This window comes from Lacerta agilis, chromosome 12 (assembly GCF_009819535.1).
Source record: "Lacerta agilis isolate rLacAgi1 chromosome 12, rLacAgi1.pri, whole genome shotgun sequence".
Lineage (NCBI taxonomy): Eukaryota > Metazoa > Chordata > Lepidosauria > Squamata > Lacertidae > Lacerta > Lacerta agilis.
The window spans coordinates 14,773,639-14,796,641 of NC_046323.1; the positions used below are offsets into that span (position 1 = coordinate 14,773,639).

General features: G+C 41.9%; 1 protein-coding gene across 1 annotated transcript in view; it reads right to left on the reverse strand.

Moving 5' to 3' along the window:
- Window positions 1–23,003, reverse strand: part of RBMS3 (RNA binding motif single stranded interacting protein 3) — a 146,737-nt gene that overhangs the window by 34,563 nt on the left and 89,171 nt on the right. The window lies entirely within an intron of this gene.

Sequence of the window (23,003 nt, forward strand, 5' to 3'; positions counted from 1 at the left end):
TGAACTTTTCAGTGATCTTCCGAATGAAGATCCTTTCACCATAAATGATAACCCCGTTGCTTATTCTCCTTTCAAACAAATGATTTCCAGGGGTTTGAGGCAATACCATGCAATATCCTTTATCTAAAGGAGACTGTAATTTTCTCGGACGTTCAATGTAGCCTGAGAATACAAACCATCTTCAGAATTGAGAATTGTCTTGGAATATGTGTTCCTCAGACTCAGCTCTCCTGCATTAGTTATCAAAATGATTCAGAAAGATGGGAAATGAGAGTAATCTGGAGGCACTCTTCATACATTGTGCCCTAAGGCCAAGGTAAATTTGTTTGTTGAATTTTTTTTTTAACACACAGACACACGTAGAGACAGGGGTTGGGGGGAGAAACAGTTTCTTCCCCTGCCTCTCATAATCACCTATCAAAAAGCGTCACTGACAGATAACCTTACTGCCAGTGGCAGCTGTTGCCCTTTGGCACTGGTGGGGTCAGAGGGCAGGTTCGCTAACAGCAGTAAGAGCCAGGGGTCGCAACAGGTGGAGCTAATGGTAGACAGATCCAGCTAATTCTGGTGCTCTTCCTATTACCCTCTTCCCTTGCACAGACACAAAGGACTCCCCTTTTTGCAGAAAAAGAAGGAAACTAAGATATACACATGCAAATACACACAAACACCAGTTCCATATCATATCGTATGCAGATGATCAATTTAAGGCCTGCAGCCATAACAAATATTTGACTGTCAGAGGTGGCTGCAGCAATTAATTTCAGAAGTCCCCATGGAAAACAAGAGGGAAAATGTGTGCGTGTGTGCGCGCACGCAGGAGAAGAGAGTGGAAACCCGATTCGATTGTGTAAATTAAGGACACAGCTCATCAAGGACAGGCAAGAACAACAGTTGCTGGTTAACTAGTGTAAATCCAAGCCACTGATCAGGTGGTACATCAGAAATAACAATCCCTTAATCACTATAGACTGCCACCATTATTTTAGTGCCACTGACAACATCCTCTTAAGTACTGTCATGATATCAAAGTCCAGAAGCTTTTTGTGCTACCATCTGCAGAACAGTGCTAGCAGCCATCTTCCTTCTGATCACAGTTCTCTGGATATTTACTTGGGCAATTCATATACTGCTCAATTAACAATCGTTTCTAAGCAGCGTACAAGAAACTCAGCAAAATGCAAATAAATATCAGTTAAAGTTATAAAAGAAGAAGAAGAGTTTGGATTTGATATCCCGCTTTTCACTACCCGAAGGAGTCTCAAAGCGGCTAACATTCTCCTTTCCCTTCCTCCCCCACAACAAACACTCTGTGAGGTGAGTGGGGCTGAGAGACTTCAGAGAAGTGTGACTAGCCCAAGGTCACCCAGCAGCTGCATGTGGAGGAGCAAGGAAGCGAACCCGCTTCACCAGATAATGAGTCTACCGCTCTTAACCACTACACCACACTGGCCATAATCCTATTAAAATGTCTGCTGGAAGAATAATAATAATAATAATAATAATAATAATAATAATAATGTATTCAGAAGGTGCTAAAGTTCAACAGGGACCCTTAACCTCAGAGTCATGGGTTCAAGCCCCATGGTGGGCAAAAATATTCCTGCATTGCAGAGGGTTGGACTAGATGATGCCTGGGGTCCCTTCCAACTTTACAATTCTATGACCTCAACTGGAATGGGGTTCCATAAAATTGAGCTGACAGGGCAACACACAGCTGCTGGTGGATACAAGCTGAGTATCTGAGCCATGGGGGGGGGGGGCAATAACAGTTACCTGAGGTTGAGGTTAAGCAGCATATATAAATCCAGGGAATATCTGAGGATAGTTCTCAATCATTGTTTTTGCTTTATTCCCCCCCCCCTTTTACAAAATAAAAGAACTGATCTGGGGTAACTTCAGGTTTCAGTAACAATCCAGTCTTAATGTTAACAAAATTAAACTGTGTGCAGCAAGGGGAACTGGATATTGAATCTCAGCTATTAAAAGCTCTTAGTGATGGGCAAGCCTGCCACCCTGATTCAGTTCATAACTGGGTATGGCTAACTGAGTTTTTCCCTGCTCCATGCTGCTCCTGAAAAAGATATCGCTCAATCAACTGCCCAAATCCACGAAGCCTCAGTATTCCTGGAAAACTACGTTTTCTCAGAACTAACAGTGTTTAGGTTGTTGGAAAGTAGAAAAGGAAAGGAAAGAAAGTTCTAACTCTTAATTTAATTCCTTTGTACCCAATACAAGCATATTGAGTCAAAAACTTCCCAAATCCAGAGTATAATTCTTACCTTCAAATATCCCATACACATGATACGCTGTGCTGAAAATACGATGCTAATATTTTCAGATTAAAATGAGAAGTCATTCCATGCAAGCAAATGCATTCCCCCCTATTTCTGCCCCAAATAATTTTTCTCCAACAAGTTGTTGAAAATATCTTCTTACTTTGCTTCTGGGGGTGTGCAATCTGATCCATAATTTTGTTGTCGTTCAGTCGTGTCCGACTCTTCGTGACCCCATGGACCAGAGTACGCCAGGCACGCCTATCCTTCACTGCCTCTCGCAGTTTGGCCAAACTCATGTTAGTAGCTTCGAGAACACTGTCCAACCATCTCGTCCTTTGTCGTCCCCTTCTCCTTGTGCCCTCCATCTTTCCCAACATCAGGGTCTTTTCTAGGGATTCTTCTCTTCTCATGAGGGGGCCAAAGTACTGGAGCCTCAACTTCAGGATCTGTCCTTCTAGTGAGTACTCAGGGCTGATTTCTTTGAGAATGGATAGGTTTGATCTTCTTGCAGTCCACGGGACTCTCAAGAGTCTCCTCCAGCACCATAATTCAAAAGCATCAATTCTACGGCGATCAGCCTTCTTTATGGTCCAGCTCCCACTTCCGTACATTACTACTGGGAAAACCATAGCTTTAACTATACGGACCTTTGTCGGCAAGGTGATGTCTTTGCTTTTTAAGATGCTGTCTAGGTTTGTCATTGCTTTTCTCCCAAGAAGCAGGCGTCTTCTGATTTCGTGACTGCTGTCACCATCTGCAGTGATCATGGAACCCAAGAAAGTGAAATCTCTCACTGCCTCCATTTCTTCCCCTTCTATTTGCCAGGAGGTGATGGGACCAGTGGCCATGATCTTAGTTTTTTTGATGTTGAGCTTCAGACCATATTTTGCGCTCTCTTCTTTCACCCTCATTAAAAGGTTCTTCAATTCTTCCTCACTTTCTGCCATCAAGGTAGTATCATCAGCATATCTGAGGTTGTTGATATTTTTCCCGGCAATCTTAATTCCGGTTGGGGATTCATCCAGTCCAGCCTTTCGCATGATGTATTCTGCATATAAGTTAAATAAGCAGGGAGACAATATACAGCCTTGTCGTACTCCTTTCCCAATTTTGAACCAATCAGTTGTTCCATATCCAGTTCTAACTGTAGCTTCTTGTCCCACATACAGATTTCTCAGGAGGCAAATGAGGTGATCCGGCACTCCCATTTCTTTAAGAACTTGCCATAGTTTGCTGTGGTCGACACAGTCAAATGCTTTTGCATAATCAATGAAGCAGAAGTAGATGTTTTTCTGGAACTCTCTGGCTTTCTCCATAATCCAGCGCATGTTTGCAATTTGGTCTCTGGTTCCTCTGCCCCTTCGAAATCCAGCTTGCACTTCTGGGAGTTCTCGGTCCACATACTGCTTAAGCCTGCCTTGTAGAATTTTAAGCATAACCTTGCTAGCGTGTGAAATGAGTGCAATTGTGCGGTAGTTGGAGCATTCTTTGGCACTGCCCTTCTTTGGGATTGGGATGTAGACTGATCTTCTCCAATCCTCTGGCCACTGCTGAGTTTTCCAAACTTGCTGGCATATTGAGTGCAGCACCTTAACAGCATCCTCTTTTAAAATTTTAAATAGTTCAGCTGGAATATCATCACTTCCACTGGCCTTGTTGTTAGCAAGGCTTTCTAAGGCCCATTTGACTTCACTCTCCAGGATGTCTGGCTCAAGGTCAGCAACCACATTTCCTGGGGTGTATGAGACCTCCATATCTTTCTGGTATAATTCCTCTGTGTATTCTTGCCACCTCTTCTTGATGTCTTCTGCTTCTGTTAGGTCCTTTCCACTTTTGTCCTTAATTGTGGTAATCTTTGTACGAAATGTTCCTTTCATATCTCCAATTTTCTTGAATAAATCTCTGGTTTTTCCCATTCTGTTATTTTCCTCTATTTCTTTGCATTGCTCGTTTAGAAAGGCCCTCTTGTCTCTCCTTGCTATTCTTTGGAAATCTGCATTCAATTTCCTGTATCTTTCACGATCTCCTTCGCATTTTGCTTGTCTTCTCTCCCCCGCTATTTGTAAGGCCTCATTGGTCAGCCACTTTGCTTTCTTGCATTTCTTTTTCATTGGGATGGTTTTCGTTGCTGTCTCCTGTATAATGTTACGAGCCTCCATCCACAGTTCTTCAGGTACTCTATCCACCAAATCTAAATCCTTGAACCTGTTCTTCACTTCAACTGTGTATTCATAAGGAATTTGATTTAGATTGAATCTTACTGGCCCAGTGGTTTTTCCTACTTTCTTCAGTTTAAGCTGGAATTTTGCTATAAGGAGCTGATGATCTGAGCCACAGTCAGCTCCAGGTCTTGTTTTTGCTGAGTGTATAGAGCTTCTCCATCTTTGGCTGCAGAGAATATAATCAATCTGATTTCGATGTTGCCCATCTGGTGATGTCCATGTGTAGAGTCGTCTCTTGTGTTGTTGGAAAAGAGTGTTTGTGATGACCAGCTTGTTCTCTTGACAGAACTCTATTAGCCTTTGCCCTGCTTCATTTTGATCTCCAAGGCCAAACTTGCCAGTTGTTCCTTTTATCTCTTGACTTCCTACTTTAGCATTCCAATCCCCTATAATGAGAAGAACATCCTTCTTTGGTGTCATTTCTATAAGGTGTTGTAAGTCTTCATAGAATTGATCAATTTCGGTTTCTTCAGCACTGGTAGTTGGTGCATAAACTTGGATTACTGTGATGTTAAAAGGACTGCCTTGGATTCGTATCGAGATCATTCTATCATTTTTGAAGTTGCATCCCAGTACAGCTTTCGCCACTCTTTTGTTGACTATGAGGGCCACTCCATTTCTTTTACGGGATTCCTGCCCACAGTAGTAGATATGATAGTCATCCGAACTGAATTCGCCCATTCCTGTCCATTTTAGTTCACTGATGCCTAGGATGTCAATGTTTATTCTTGCCATCTCATTTTTTACCACATCCAGCTTACCAAGGTTCATGGTTCTTACATTCCAGGTTCCTATGCAATACTTTTCTTTACAGCATTGGACTTTCCTTTCGCTTCCAGGCATATCCACAACTGAGCGTCCTTTCGGCTTTGGCCCAGCCGCTTCATCAGCTCTGGATCTACTTGTACTTGTCCTCCGCTCTTCCCCAGTAGCAAGTTGGACGCCTTCCGACCTGAGGGGCTCATCTTCCAGCGTCATATCTTTTATATGCCTGTTGTCTTTGTCCATGGAGTTTTCTTGGCAGGGATACTGGAGCGGCTTGCCAGTTCCTTCTCCAGGTGGATCACGTTTGGTCCAAACTCTCCGCTATGACCTGTCCATCTTGACCTGTCCATAGCTTGCCTGAGTAATTCAAGCCCCTTCGCCACGACAAGGCAGTGATCCATGAAGGGGGATCCATAATTATGCACATGATAAATGCAGCAAGACTAATCACACTTTCAGAAGATAAATGTGTTCAATTACATGATAAAGTTTCACAGCTACCAAAATGTTTGCCACAGTATGGGAATATAGCCTAATGATTATCACTCTTAGTGCATCCTGATGTAAAGAAATTGGACTTCTCCTATAAGGTTGTTTCCTACCATTTGTTGGGGGTGACATCTCATGGCTTCCTTCAGAGGGGAAGGGATATCTGCTCCTCTCCAGGTAGCCTGTTATGGACCAACAGCATCAGTAGGAGTACTGTATGGTATCACTGAGGTGCTGGGCCACTTGGAAATGTGAGGACGTGGTTTGGCTTTTGCCTGTGCCTTCCCCATGTTTCTCAGCTGGTGTTAAATTCTTTGAGGATCCCAATATCAAGGCATGGGGTCATGGTGGTGTTTGGCTCTTGCCGTTTCCCACTTGGCTCCTCTTGTCTTCAGAGACATGTTGCACCTAGAATTCTAGTTTTTAAACATGCACCAAACAAGGGGCTTACTGGGGGAATGTAGCAGCTTTGTTGTTGGTTAGTCGTGCCCGACTCTTTGTGACCCCATGGACCAGAGCACGCCAGGCACTCCTGTCTTCCTCTGCCTTCTGCAGTTTGGTCAGACTCATGTTGGTAGCTTCGAGAACACTGTCCAACCATCTTGTCCCCTGTTGTCTCCTTCTCCTTGTGCCCTCCATCTTTCCCAACACCAGGGACTTTTCTAGGGAGTCTTCTCTTCTCAGGAGGTGGCCAAAGTATTGGAGCCTCAGCTTCAGGATCTGTCCTTCTAGTGAGCACTCAGGCCTGATTTCCTTAAGAATTGATCGGTTTGATCTTCTTGCAGGCCATGGGACTCTCAAGAGTCTCCTCCAGCACCATTAATTCAAAAGCATCAATTCTTTGGTGATCAGCAGCTTTATGGTCCTTCAAATGGGAAGGTGAGACTTCTGCCTTCCCCACCTTGCCTGGCATTCCTATTAGGCTCTTTAGGAGTGTCGGAGTACATGGTGTAGAGGTTTCTGAGCCCTTACTTTGATCTAACGGGCTCTGCCCCTTGGCTTCCCTCTTCATTCAAGTTAATGTTATAAGAATTCTAAGGTCTCAAATATAAATTAAATGTTCATAAATGCATAAGGCAAACACATACATAAGTATGTAAACCACGTGTCTGAAATAGTACAGGACAGCAATCCTGAAGCCATTTTGACTCTCCCAAATTGTCCTCAAATATTTCTCTGGAAGGAGGAAGGAAATGGGAAATCCTCTCCATTGTCTTTTGCTTATAAATCCTGTCTTAAGGGCATATTTGTGTATGAATAGCGTGAGCCTGTGACCTGGTTTCAGGAACTAAAGGATTAACCATCACAAAAGAATGGCCAGGCTGCCCAGGTAATGCAGTCAATGGCCATTATCAGGTATCCTGGCAGATAGGATTTCTCGTGTAGACCGCCTCCTTCTGTGATGTATGTATGATGTTTTAGGGGGGTGGTCTTGGGCTACAGGGTGGGCAACTTCAAAGGTCTATATAAGGGTTTGCACACAACAACAACACCATTGTTCAGGGTTCTCTCCTTCCTACTAGCTGTTCTGCTTCTCAATATACTCTGGTCGGCCCCTGTTATTTTCTCCTACCGACAGGGAACTCACTTAAGGACCCTATACGGGTTCTTGGATACCCCATATGGGAAAAGGAGCAGTTTTTTCTTATAACAATGTGAAGGTTCTGCACTGTGGACCTGGCGCAACCTTCAGAGAGTGTTGGAATGCCGTTCATCTCCATTGCCTGCGACTTCTCTAATTTCCTAAGAGTTACTTTGTCAGATAGAAAGCACGTCATCCATCACACCCTCATCTGCTTAGTGAAGCCGCAATGTGGTTGATTTTCTGGATGTTATAGACCCGTGTCTTACCAACCAGTGGATTTTATAGTCTTCATTGCTGTACCAAGTACACCAGTAACTTCCGCAGAAAAACTACTATAGTATCCAATAAGAAGTTACCAGAACACATGTACTCTGCAAATAAAAGTGCTGCCTTACTCACACAACTAAGAGATAAGTTCCCAGCTCATACACTGGGGGTAGGAAACTCTTGGACCCCAGGCAGGTTCCTCATTTAGCCGACAGAGAAAATGAAATGTAAAGCTTCAGTGGAATTAAAAAAATACGTGTCTGTTGCCACGGGAAATATCTGTATGTGTGTTTGTATGTGTCTCTGTGTTAAGATTGTGTTGCTTTTTGTGGATCTAGCCTCACCTGATACTGGAATGCAGCCCCAAAAACATTTCACTTGGGTAATGAGACCCTCAGCCCCAAAAAGGTACCCTAGGATCTCCCCATCATGTTCTTCGGGTGTCTTTCTTGTGTCTTGTATCTATGTCTCAACTCATATGGGCAAAGTCAATGAATAGAGTCCATTTTGCGAGCCTTTGCACTCTGCTAAGCATGATCCATGTGAAATCTTATTTGCCAAGCAGAGAAAAGTTATGGTATGATCTCAGTATTTATTTATTTTGACATCAGTCCTGTTAAGTAGGTCATTTTAGGAGATGAGATGGGAACATTCCACTTGCAGATCACAAGTCTTACCAGTATATGCAAATACAGATATGCATAATGACTTAGGTTGCTAGCACAATTGCTGTTCTTGATTAACGAAGATCTGGTTGCTGGTTTGAATCCCTGAAAAGTTTGGCTCAGAAGGTGGCTTGCATTGATGGGGAGGAGGAGAGTAGGATTATTTACACTATGGTCCTGCTGACTGTGCTCATTAATTAGGACTACCCAAAATGAAGGGTGTTTGTTTATGTAAAAGACTGCTTAACTGCTGAGCACTGGTCCCTGCAGAGCTCACCTGCTGTGCTGCTGACTGTATAAGCTTCATCCCCTGATTTCAAAGGAATGTAAATTTAAGAAAGCAATAGATCCATATGCAAAACAGTTAGCCATTGTTGCTTTAACTTGCAGTTAATTGAATACATCAAATGAAAGCTGTTCCCTGCTTAATTTGACCCCCTTGAAAAAAATCAGATACCTCTCCTATCCAACTGCAGCTGTTCATAGGAAAGATTATGACCTAGATCAAAAAAAGAAAGTACCAACATTTTCAAAAGTTTGACAGATTGCTTGAAGCTCCTGCCAACCAGAGGTCCCATTCCTGGTCTTAGCTCCTGACTGGCCAAGAGGTTCAAACGTTTTCTGCGCTGGCTCCCCATTTATGGAATGCTGTCCCCAGGGAGGTTCAGCTGGTGCCTTCATTATACACCTTTAGGTGCCAGGCAAAAGACGTTTATCTTTAACCAGACCTTTGGCTGATTGACATCCAATGTCCTTTTAAAATGTGTTTGGAGAGGAAGGGGGGGGGATTATTGGGTTGGTCTTGCTTTAGTTTAATTATGTATTTTCTGTTTTTATACTGTGATTTTATCTTGTGAACCACCCCGAGATGTGTGGGTATAGGATGGTATACAAATGTAAATAATAATAATAATAATAATAATAATAATAATAATAGTTTTTTTGTACTCAATGCTTGTAGATCACTGGTGTGTTGGAATTATCTTATCGACTCCACTGCCCATATTCACAGTACATCAAAACATTACTGTAGTCTAGTGTTGTATAACTAATAGCTTTCTTAACTTGTTCCTTCCACCAATACATCTTTGCTGCATTGCTGTGCTGTGTGTGTGTGTGTATGTATAATGTATATGTGTATGTGTGTGTGTGTGTGTGTGTGTGCATATATATATATATATATATATATATATATATATATATATATATATATATTACATAAGTATGATATATATGCAGAGCTGGGTGGATATTTCTGGTTGATGCCACTTTCTGTTTACTCTTGCCCGAACACTGAGGTCCAGCTCCGAGGACATTCTGTTGGTTCCCTCCCTGCCAGAAGTGAGGTTACAGGGAACCAGGCAGAAGGCCTTTTCGGTAGTGGCGCCCGCCCTGTGGAACGCCCTCCGATCAGATGTCAAGGAAATAAATAACTACCTGGCTTTTAGAAGACATCTATAAGCAGCTCTGTTTAGGGAAGTTTTTAATGTTTGATGTTTTATTGTGCTTTTAATATTCTGTCGGGAGCCGCTCAGAGCGGCTGGGGAAACCCAGCCACGATGGGCGAGGTATAAATAAACAAATAAATTATTATTATTATTATTATTATTATTATTATTATTATTATTATTATCATCATCATCCATTCTGTCTGGTTTCCTATTTATTTATTTATTTACTTACTTACTTATTATGAACTGCATGAAAACCTTCTCTCGAAATACACATTTCTAAATGCATTTTGATATGTTTTTGAACCAAAAACTATGCTGCAACATTCAGGAAGTATCAAACTAGGTAACTAAATTCTTTAAGGTGTGGATTAGGTGCACTTGTACTGGAATTCAAATTAACCAAGCATCCTTATATATAGGTTAATTGGTTATTTCAATATACCCACTATATCAGCCAACAACAAAAGTTAAAAGGTCAGAAACCTAAATAATGTATGGGCAAAATATTTGTACCGTTAGTGGATTTTGAGGATACAGGGACAAGTTTCAGAAGCTCAAACTGGAAGGAACTGAAGTTAGGCAGAGGTATAAAGGTAAAGGTAAAGGGACCCCTGGCCATTAGGTCCAGTCGTGTCGGACTCTGGGGTTGCGGTACTCATCTCGTGTTACTGGCCAGGGAGCCGGTGTACAGCTTCCAGGTCATGTGGCCAGCATGACTAAGCTGCTTCTGGCAAACCAGAGCAGCACATGGAAACGCCATTTACCTCCCCGCTGGAGCGGTACCTATTTATCTACTTGCACTTTGACGTGCTTTCGAACTGCTAGGAGGGCAGGAGCTGGGACCGAGCAATGGGAGCTCACCCCGTCGCGGAGATTCAAACCGCCGACCTTCTGATCAGCAAGCCCTATGCTCTGTGGTTTAACCCACAGCGCCACCCGCGTCCCTCAGCAGAGGTATACTTTACAGTAAAAGAAAACCTCACATTTAACCATATGAAAAACTAAGATGACATGGATCGCCTAAAGCAAGGTGGTCCAACACATGGCCGGAGGACAGCATGAGGCCCTCGAGGCCATTTTTTTAGATGTCAGCAACATTTGACGCACCCCCCACCTACAGCCCTCGTGCTACCTTCCCAAAGCTGGGTAAGCAAGGCACTGGGCTTTGGGAAGAAGTCGGGAGGACTCTGGGGCCCTGCCAGAGCTTCATGCCTCCTTCTCAAAGGCTGGTGACTAATCCAGCTTTGGAAAGGCATCATATGGGCTGTGAGGGGGGCATCAAATTTCAGTCTCACTCCCTCCTCCTGTGCGACAAAACAATGTGCAGCCCGCACGTCAAGTATTATTGCAGCCTACTTCATATGTAAAGTTGGGCTGCCCTGCCCTAAAGAATCAATCAATCAATCAATCAATCACTAAGCCTAAATAATAAGTTTGAAGGAGACCGTGTAGCACCTTCTATATTCACTAATGTTGCAACCCAAAAGGAGATTGGATATGCTAAATGATTCATATAGGACAAATAATAATATATGCCTATATTAAGGTATAATATTACTTCACCGGTAACATATTAACATGACTATATAGACTAGGAGCCAAAGATCTACTCTAAAAGCACATCAGAAGTGTTTGCATGAGGACTCTAATGCCATAATCACAATCAGATTGCGAAAGCTTCCTCAATTTCAAAAGTGGTTTGCCTGTGGACTGCCAATGTTCCAAAAAATGCAAGAAATGTCTCTTCCTTTGCAGATTCTGACATATGAAGAGTGATGCTGTCCGGTGCAGCAATCTTTTTTGAGATTTTCTGTGGAGCCTCTGACCTCAGATATTCAGATTAATGCTCATTGGAAACAATTCTGTGGGAAAGCAGAGTGTCACCAATGACTGAATATTTTAGCTGTGTCATGTTTTATCTAGAATTTGAAGAAAAACTGCTTTGTTCTTCCTGGCACTTGAAACAGAACTAGAATTATTCTCTTTGCATTCCCTTTATTATAAACGAAGAGTTTGATAAAGAAAACCAGCACCTCTCAAGATCTCCACACCCCCTCCCCCCTTAAAGGACTGTAGGTTTTCTATATATATATATACAGGTGAAACTCGAAAAATTAGAATATCGTGGAAAAGTCCATTTATGTAAGCAATTGTTTTCATTAGCTACTGGAGTTTAATATATGAGATAGACTCATGACATGCAAAGTGAGATATGTCAAGCCTTTGCTTGTTATAATTGTGATGATTATGGCATACAGCTGATGAAAACCCCCAAGTTGAGATTGTTAATTTGGGGTTCTCATCAGCTGTATGCCATAATCATCACAATAATAACAAATAAAGGCTTGGCATATCTTGCTTTGCATGTCATGAGTCTATCTCATATATTAGTTTCACCTTTTAAGTTGAATTACTGAAAGAAATGAACCTTTCCACAATATTCTAATTTTTTGAGTTTCACCTGTATATTTAAGTAAATATGAGCTATTTTTCTGTTAAGAGAGATGGTCAGAAAATATAGATGTCTGCTAATACACTCAGAGTAGTGGTATTTGAGTGCAGCTCTATTTTGAAGAGCTCAATACTCAAATAGATCAATAGTCAAACATATTAAACAACACAGAGACATTCAAATGAGGGCACTATTTATTTATTTGTTTGCTATATTTAGAATCGTAGCATTATAGAGTTGGAAGGGACACTGATAATAATTTAGGGTGCAGACAGTAGTGATAGCTAGGAGGACTTAGGTTCATCCATCAGCTGTGAGTATGTTTCAATATGGTAGATCTCCCTATGGTGATTAATGCTCTGGCTACACCCAGCCTTGACAGTTGCAATGCACCCTCAAAGTTTCAGCAGATGCAGAATGCAATGGTCCAGGTGTTGACAAGGGACTAGATACTCAGAGTACATTCTACCAATTTCTGTGCCATCTGTATTGGTGCAATTAAAAATGTTGGCCGTGACCTTTAAAGTCCTCAACGGCTTGATTCCAAGTTGCCTGAAGAACCACCTCTGCCCATGCAAATCTGCCAGAGATTTAAGATCAGAGACAGAGACCCTAGTGTGTATGCCCTTCAGAGAGAGATCAAGGTGGCGAGAATGAGAGATAGGACTTCTCCTGCCCCCATTACGGCCCACAGTTTTGGAACTCCTTTTTCCACAGTTGTGGAACAGTCAGCACTTAACCTTGCTATTGTTTAGGCGAAGTCTGAAAATGTTTTCATTCATGACTTCCTTTGGTAAGAGTGTGTAATAGGTTGGGGGGTCTCTGTTTTTACCCGAATGACTGGCATATCGAATAGAATTAGAATATACAAAATGTTAAACGTTAATTTATATGTGTTGTAAGGTAACATGGGAATAAATTTTGAATGGTGCCATACATTATGAATAACTAGTCTATTTTGTATTTATAGCGGCAAAATGTACGGCCACATTTTAATCTAAAACCGCTGCTGGAATCATGACAACATTTATTATAAAAATAGATTTCAGCAACCTGTAGGTTAATTTTATTCACATAAAGCAATCACTCATTCTACTATTGTATGCTTTACATTAGTTTCCTATGAATTTGTGTTTCCCCCCCAAAAAATCCCTTAAAATATATCTCAGTTATTAACCTTCACCATAGCTGAGCTTGCACAGACTACATATTGTAAAGCATATTGTGCTGTGTATAAACTGTCAAAAGCCCATGATTGATCGATCTGTAATAACTAACGTGCATCTACCTCTGATTGATCTGCTTTAGGCACTTTCTCCTTCTTTTTGTGTTTAGCATGTTTGTATAGTCCTGAGACACATACTATTGATATTTTTTTATTATTATCTGAAAATAGCAGAAGAAAAAGAACAGGCTTCTAAATGCAACAGCCCCCAAACAGAATACTGTGGGAATGCCTATGATTTATATATGGTTATTTAAGATGAAGGAAAATCTCTAGATTTGGCTCAGTATTGAACAGTTCATGCTGCAAATGAACACATTTTCAGGGCATTTTCAGCCACTGAGTTGCATGGACAGAAATGAATTTCTACTGCACTTTGTTGGGGGGGGGTGGAGGAAAAAACTGGTATTAAAGCAATGCTAGCAAGAAAGAGTTAGAATAACAGTTATTGTACAAGTCAACTTGTTTGGCTTTTAAAGCTATTCATCTGGGGATTGGCTGCTGTATTAAAGGTGCCCAAGACTCACAAGACTATTCCGAGAAGCTGGAATTTGCTCTTGCTGGAAACTGCCAAGAATCAAATTGTGACTATGCGCAGCAAACTTTGGTTCTTTCACTTGATTAAGCAACAAATGTTTCAAATATATAATTTCTGGTTGTGTAAGTGAGGAGGAATTAAAGAACCTCTTAATGAGGGTGAAACAGGAGAGCGCAAAATATGGTCTGAAGCTCAACATAAAAAAAACTAAGATCATGGCCACTGCTCCCATCACCTCCTGGCAAATAGAAGGGGGAGAAATGGAGGCAGTGAGAGATTTTACTTTCTTGGGCTCCATGATCACTGCAGATGGTGACAGCAGTCATGAAATTAAAAGATGCCTGCTTCTTGGGAGAAAAGCAATGACAAACCTAGACAGCATTTTAAAAAGCAGAGACATCAGCTTGCCAACAAAGGTCCGTACAGTTAAAGCTATGGTTTTCCCAGTAGTGATGTATGGAAGTGAGAGCTGGACCATAAAGAAGGCTGGTCGCTGAAGAATTGACGCTTTTGAATTATGGTGCTGGAGGAGACTCTTGAGAGTCCCATGGACTGCAAGAAGATCAAACCTATGCATTCTGAAGGAAATCAGCCCCGAGTGCTCACTGGAAGGACAGATCCTGAAGCTGAGGCTCCAATACTTTGGCCACCTCATGAGAAGAGAAGACTCCTTGGAAAAGACCCTGATGTTGGGAAAGACTGAGGGCACAAGGAGAAGGGGACGACAAAGGACGAGATGGTTGGACAGTGTTCTCAAAGCTACCAACATGAGTCTGACCAAACTGTGAGAGGAGGCAGTGGAAGACAGGAGTGCCTGGCGTGCTCTGGTCCATGGGGTCGCAAAGAGTCGGACACGACTAGACGACTAAACAACAAAGAAGAATAGAAATGCTGCCTCACCGCTGAACATTTCGCTCAGCATTGTTAGAAGTAGCTTCCATTCAACTGATGCCTTCAAAGGCGCGCTCTCTCTCTTTGGTCCTGTTTGTAGCAGATGTTTTGTATCACATACTTGAACGAGCTAATTCATCTGTAAGGGATCGCCCACACTGGCTGGTGTGCATCCAGCTGTGAAAATAGCTCAAGTGTCATTTGCGGACACTTTCATTCCATTCTTCTGATCTCATAGGAACTCAGTGACCACAACCAAGTCCAAAAGAGAGAGAGGGGGGCGGGAGGAGAATTGAGAACATTCACATCCTTTAAAGAAATTTCCAGCGTGGGAGTAATGTTACTTCAAGCAGGAAGCGTTTCTGGAAAGGAATGCGGCTGATGCCAGAGGAAGATAATACCGATCTCCTAGTGGTGGTGCCTTTGACACAAAAATGAGCCATTTCGTATTGAAAAGCTCAGGGACTGCATCATTATGATGGAGCTAAGAGCACCTGGCTAATTCGATGTCCACAGGACGGTTCAATCAATCACCACTTCTCACTAAAAGCTACTGATTCCCATTACAAGATGCGTTAAGCCATGATACAAGTTCACTTCACCAAGCGAGGACTTTTCTATACCGGGAAGCCACTTTAATATATTTCTGAGCTAGAAACAAAATCAATTTGAATTGTTCTCTAGTGAATCCATACCCTGTTAATAGCGGTGCAGCCACATTAAAATTTATTAGTAGAGAAAAACAATATTCTAAGTCTATGAAGGAGTCAGTTCTCTCTCTCTCTCTTTTTTTAAGTGACCAGATGAAGCATCTAATGGTAATGAAAATCAGACTATCTGGAGATGCCTTAAAGTCAGCTGGGATTACTCCATCACAGATCTAAATTTGTCTGTGAAGGTACAGATATTGCCTTATTAACTTCCTCATTTAAAAGAAACAAAAAGAAATTATGCATTCTGAATGTTCAAAAAATAGAGTCAATCCTTTCCCCCCTTCATTATAGTCTCATATATTCTTAATGAAATTGATGTTACACAATAAAACTCACTATGTCTGACTGCGATATTACTGCTATTTCAAAGAGGATTTTTTTTAAAAAATAGAAAGGAATCCATTTTTGGATTATCCATACTTGCATACCAACTTCACAAGGTTAGAACTGTGCAACTAAGAACATAAGTCTTGCTTTGAAGCTACATTTGAACCTAGCCCAAATGAAGAAAATTCATAAATACATTCATACCTCATGTTGCATATGCTCTGTGTTGCGTACGTTCGCGTTACACACCTCCGCAACCAGGAAGTCTTCTGCGGAGCGCACACAATGTGTGGGTGCGCAGAAGCGCAAAACCCTGTGAACTTCTGGGTTTTTTCTTTTTGTTTGTTCATGTTAAGTACGCCCGGGTTACGTGGTGCGACCCGGAACGGATCGTGTACGTAACACGGGGTACCACTGTATGCTTGGATGGTTCCCTAGTTTCAGCAGTCTTTAGGCAACCAATACTAATACTGCTTTGACCAGTTGCCATAGGGCAGGGGTCAGCAAACTTTTTCAGCAGGGGGCCGCTCCACTGTCCCTCAGACCTTGTGGGGGGACGGACTATATTTTGAAAACAATATGAATGAATTCCTATGTCCCACAAATAACCCAGAGATGCATTTTAAATAAAAGTACACATTCTACTCATGTAAAAACACGCTGATTCCCGGACCGTCCACGGGCCGGATTTAGAAGGCGATTGGGCCGTATCCAGCCCCCAGGCCTTAGTTTGCCTACCCATGCCAGGTACTGCAGAATTATGCTTCTCTGTTCCTGGCCAACCAGTTACTAGGAGTGGCTTTTGCAATGCCACTACACTGTGCAAGACCCATCACCGTCTTATGCCGTATGATTTACAACAGCTGGGTTATCGAACACTTAGAGGAAGACGAGATCTTACCAGTGAAATACAGCAGAGCTGTGGATCGTACTCTCAAACTCTTATAATGCAACTTAGCAAGTGGACCTTTTAACACTTCCAAGAAGATGCTATCACAATATTTAAAGGCAATATATACCGCACAGAAGAATACAGGAAGTGCTTTCTACCTTCTAGCCCCATATTTTCTGTTCTGACTAGCATCAGCTCCTGATTAATCCTTCTAACTGAAGGATGCCAGGAATTCAAAGAACGTGGTCTGCTGCTACTACTACTTTGTACAACCCAAAGTTATGTGAAGGTTTCAGAACCCTAAATGCTTCCTCAAAATATTCGTGCGAAACACTGATGAGGTTTGAATGCTGTATCAAATCCTTTTGCTAAAGACTACTGAGCAGATAATCCATGTTTGGGAGAACACAGGCCCAGTCTACCGATGAGCAGATGTTCGGCTTCCAAAGAACGTTTGCAAACCATAACACTTACTTCCAGGTTTGCGGTGTTCGTGAGCCAAAACGGATAAGTACTAAGGCGTTCAACAACCAAGGTACAACTGTACTCAGTTCGTGCACCTACACTATCCTGAAGCTGGTTTGGTTTAATGTTCAATAATGTGGTCCTTATTCAACCCAGTTGTGTATGTCTGTGCATTAATTTCAGTCCTCAGCTGAAAGTCTGTTCCAGCTTGTTCTACCAGTTTGGGTGGCATTCTTCATCTTCCCAAAGGGAGGGATAAATTCTGTACTGCACATTCTGGGCATTTTCCAATTCGAACTGTAGGTGAATTCTCATCTAACCGTTAGACGATCCTCCACAAATTAGAGCATGAGGAAGGCTGATGTGACCTCAATCTGACATACTAGTCCCAGAGAGACATTGCCAATTACTATCTTGATTATCAGGGTTATCGACGTGGCAGCCCTTGATTTTCTCCCTCAAGAAATACTGGAAGATTGCTCTGCTGAGTTTTGGAACCGGCTAAGTTATTTCAGCCTTATATGTTTTAGCAAGCTCATTTTCAAAGAATTAAAATGCACAGAATTTTGAGAGATTAGTTGTCAATTTTATTTTCATGTTTCATGTTTATTTTTTTGTGTAGGTCAACCCAATATGTTTCATTTTGGATACCAAACGTATCTGTCTATGAAATTTATGCTTTAGTTGTTCCTTCATCTTTTCTATTCAGATGCAAATGGACTTACGATTTACGTAAAGTAACTATAGTAATGAGACAGTTCTGTGATGACACACAAGGAGCTTAAATTATTTAAGGCTGTTGCATCCAAAAGATTAAAATTATATACTGCAATCTGGAGGCTTCCCAATAAAGCAAAATAGCCGATAGCAAATTAAAAGAACAAAGTGTCAATGGAAATGGCTGAATATACTCTATCTATCTATCTATCTATCTATCTAGAAGCACAGACTTCAAGGTTACCTTTTGGGTAGCTGTTGGGTAAAATTATGAATAGGTTTCAGAAGTCATTGGTTAGTTTAGGGAAAACCCTGGTTGGTTTCAAAGGATGAACCTTGTGAAAACATTCAATGACATCCCGAAATGCAAAAAGAGATGGAATCCATACATTCTGAACAGAAGGGGTAGTAGATGCTGACTCCTAGGGGCCGAGGCAGTTTCAGCCCTCTGAATGTATTTTTGGAGGGTGTTTGGCTCCTCACAACATCATGCAACCACCCCAAAAAAACCCTATGGAGAAGCTGGCACCTATGAGAGGGGTGAATGAGATGAATAATGTGTCATGCTTATAATTTTATAATGTTACATTGGAAGAATAATGTGGCATCCTAACTATAAGGGAGGAGCTCAACACAGAACAGATCAGACTATTGGTCCTTTAGCTGTGTACTGTCTGCATTAACAGGCAATAGTCAGGGCCAGCGTGTCCATTTAGGCGAACTAGGCAGTTGCCTAGGGTGCCAAAATGGAGGGGGCGCTGGCCAGCCTGCCCCCCTGCCCGGTGCCGCTCCGCCAGCGGCAGAGTGGCAGGGGAGGGGGAGCAGCCCGAAATCAGGCTTCTCTGCCCCCTCCGCCAGCAGCAGAGTGACAGGGAGGGGGGAGCAGCCCGAAATCGGGCTTCTCTGCCCCCTCCGCCATCGGCAGAGTGGCGGGGGAGGAGGGAGCAGCCTGAAATCTCCGCAGGGCCGGTGTTAGGGATTGGTGGGGGGGGGGCGCCAGAAGATGATCTCGCCTAGGGTGCAAAAAACCCTAGCACCAGCCCTGGCAATAGTTCTCCAGGGTTTGAAGCAGGGGTCTTTTCCAGCCCTAACAGGAGATGTCAGTAACTGAACTAACCCCAGTTACCTGGGAGTAAGCCCTACTCAATTCAATACAGCATACTTTTGAGTAAACATGGTTAGGAGTGTACTGTGCGGCACTATGCAGAATCATATCCAAGGACTGCCAGCATGACAGTAAGCTCTATTCTGTGAGAGGGATGAAGAAATGCTTGGATTTTAATACTAAAATCCTAAGCATTTTTTTTTGTAGGAATGCAGGCGATTCAGGCTCAAAAGAAATGTCCTAGCTTCCGAAACCTGATTCACTGCTATGTACGTAAGAGTCACAATTCTAGAGCGTTAAGAAATACTGCAGAATGTATTTTATTTCTACCTGTAACCAAGCAAGGAATTATCAATGTAAGTGAGGAAAATATGTGGTTTAAAGTGGTTGACATCCTCTCCTCCAGCTTAAGAATAGAAGCGGCTCTTGCATGTAAATCTGTGTTGCAGATTTCAACACATTTGAAATGACTGCAGACTGTGTGAGAGAGAGGCCTTAAAAACAGCACTTGGGGGGCAGCAGTGGCAGATGAGCCAGAGTGCTACGAATCAGGATTAGAGTAATATTGCATGTAGGTGAGTATGTTATATCTATTCTACGCATATTTACTCCAAGCTACTAAAAGCCATTCCCATAATTTCATGCACTGCAGAACTCACTACCAAAACTTATGTTAGCAGATGGATGAACACACACACACACACACACAAAGATATATATATATATATATATATATATATATATATATATATATATATATATATAGACAGTCATACTTATGTTGAGAAGTGAACTGATGCTCCCAGAAAACAAAAATAAAAAATAAACCAAAGCCTCACCTTCCACATTTCTATCAGTCTCCCATATCTCCATATCAAGTAGACAAAAATTGCCCAGTGGATTAAGTGTATGATGCTGCACACGTAATACTTTCAAACTGAGCCGCTTCTGATAAACTGTTGAAATCCAAAACGGGAAACAATCAAGGGCTCACTGACAAGAGGAGCAAGGCAAAATTATTTACCAGACAAAACCTAGTGGCTGATTGCCTTTTCATAAGCTACTGTTGATCAAGTTACAGGTGGGTAGCCGTGTTGGTCTGCCATAGTCAAAACAAAATCGAAAATTCTTTCTAGTAGCACCTTAGAGACCAACTGAGTTTGTTCCTGGTATGAGCTTTCGTGTGCATGCACACTTCTTCAGATACACTGAAACAGAAGTCACCAGATCCTTAAATATAGTGGGGGAGTGGGGAGGGGTATTACTCAGAATTGTGGTGGGAATGGGTGATAGGCTGATAAGTGTGGAAAACCTGTTGACGACTCTAAACAGCTGCAATTAGTCTTGCAGGGAAAGGCAAGGGGTGAGATGGCTAAAGATGGCTTTGTTATGTATAATGAGATAAGAATCCAATGTCTTTGTTCAAACCAGGTTTCTCCATGGTTTTAAGTTTGGTGATTAGTTGCAATTCAGCCACTTCTCTTTCCAGTCTATTTCTGAAATTTCTTTGTATTAAGACAGCTACTTTGAGGTCTTTTATAGAATGTCCTGGGAGATTGAAGTGTTCTCCTACTGGTTTCTCTGTCTTGTGATTCCTGATATCAGATTTATGTCCATTTATCCTTTGGCGTAGGGTTTGGCCTGTTTGTCCAATATAGAGAGCTGAAGGGCACTGTTGGCATTTGATTGCATACACAATGTTGGAAGATGAGCAATTAAATACTTAAATCTTCAAAGTAGCTGTCTTAATACAAAGAAATTTCAGAAATAGACTGGAAAGAGAAGTGGCTGAATTGCAAGTAATCACCAAACTTAAAACCATGGAGAAACCTGGTTTGAACAAAGACATTGGATTCTTATCTCATTATACATAACAAAGCCATCTTTAGCCATCTCACCCCTTGCCTTTCCCTGCAAGACTAATTGCAGCCGTTTAGAGTCGTCAACAGGTTTTCCACACTTATCAGCCTATCACCCATTCCCACCACAATTCTGAGTAATACCCCTCCCCACTCCCCCACTATATTTAAGGATCTGGTGACTTCTGTTTCAGTGTATCTGAAGAAGTGTGCATGCACACGAAAGCTCATACCAGGAACAAACTCAGTTGGTCTCTAAGGTGCTACTAGAAAGAATTTTCGATTTTGTTTTGTTGATCAAGTGTTATGTCAGGTCATCGAAGCACACCTGGAAAAAAGCCCAAATTGTGGCCCAAATTCCACTTACAAAAGTGATCTTCGGGGTTATGTAAGAAAGTACCATTTTATGCCATATATTGCAGAACAGTTGTGCAAATTTACAAATACTCAGTGGGCTCGATCCAGAAAGGAGGAAGCGTCTTTGGATCCAGCTAAATCTCAAGCCATCTCACAACAAGTCTTCCCCATTATCTTGCAAGACAAGTGGAAGTGACATGCTTATTTCTTTTTTCAGTGAAGCTGTCACAATACTAAAGTTTGGAATTTTCACCATATCGGATAAGCTGTTTTTTTTTTTAAAAAAAATGCTTTAGAGAGCACTTATCAAAACAGGAGTCATCAAAACAAATCACAGTAGTTCTAAATGCCATCTCTGATCCACTGTTTGTATCCGTTTGAATATTTCAGCAATTCAGTAGGGCTCCTTCCTCTCAACAATAAAGACCCTTTTTATTTTTTAAGAGAATGTAACAGGAGTAGCAGCAGATGTGCTCATCCTGGCAACTGAGAATACACAAGAGTGCAATTCCTTTGCTCTCCCCAATGTAATGATTCATAGATTACACAAAGTGTACTTTACTTTGCAATTCCCTTACCATCATTAATGAGCACAGAACCCTCCCAAGCAGCATACCTACAAACGTAATATTTCCGTGCAAATCAGACTGAATGCAGGGAGCTCCCTTAAGGGATGTCCTCGGCACACCTGACACCTGGAACCCACTTATCGAGACTTGCCCTGATCCTCTTGCTAGCAAAATAAGCAGGCAGGGGGATTTAAGGGTCCACAGTCCAACCCAGGAAATCGTTACGCAAAACCTCAAACAGCGTTGCCCCAATTATTTTCTGGATCCTCTTCTGCTTAAACGTCCAGTTTAGCCCAAAATTTTGCGACCAGTAGTACAGGACCCGTTATCAGAATGTTAACTTATTATCATTAAGGATTTGCTGCAGATCTAAACCTGAAGCACACTAAATTTCTCATAACTATTTAGCAGGGTTATGCAGAAGGCCAAGCTAACCCATAACACATAAAGTGACCTTGCACTTAGTTAAATAATTGGTCCTTCTAACCCACTGTGACAAACAGCTTTCCAGGGTCTCAGAGCAGAGGTCTTTCCAATCTACTGCTACCTGATCATTTTAACTGAAGATGCCAAGGATTCTTGAGCTACGACTCCTCCCACAAACTATCATCATCATTTATTATTTATACATACCCCGCCCATCTAGCTGGGTTTCCCCAGCCACTCTGGGCAGCTCCCAACAGAATATTAAAAACACAATAAAATATCAAACACTAAAAACTTTCCTAAACAGGGCTGCCTTCAGATGTCTTCTAAAAGTCAAATTAAACCTCAGCCTGGGAAACTTTATACTCAAGAGTTCCTATGCAGCTGAAAACTGAACCATATCGCCCTTGTATTGTGCATATGATTTTTAACCATAGCTGTCAACCCTCCCTGCTGCTGTTCCCCACTGCTATATACATAGCTGTCAACCCTCCCTGCTGTTTCCCAATGCTATAATAAGGGAATTTCCCGCAAAAAAAGGGAAAGGTTGACAGCTGTGTTTTTAACTACAATGCATGTTAGCATCACACACAACAAAGGTGCACAGAATCTATCAACACGGATCTCCCTAATAACTATTCTACTAATCCTCGGCTGTTTTGCAGCTGATATTACTCTCAGTAAATTCTCAACTAACTTGAGTACCCGCGGTAAACCTGCCACAATCAGGAAATTCAAGTT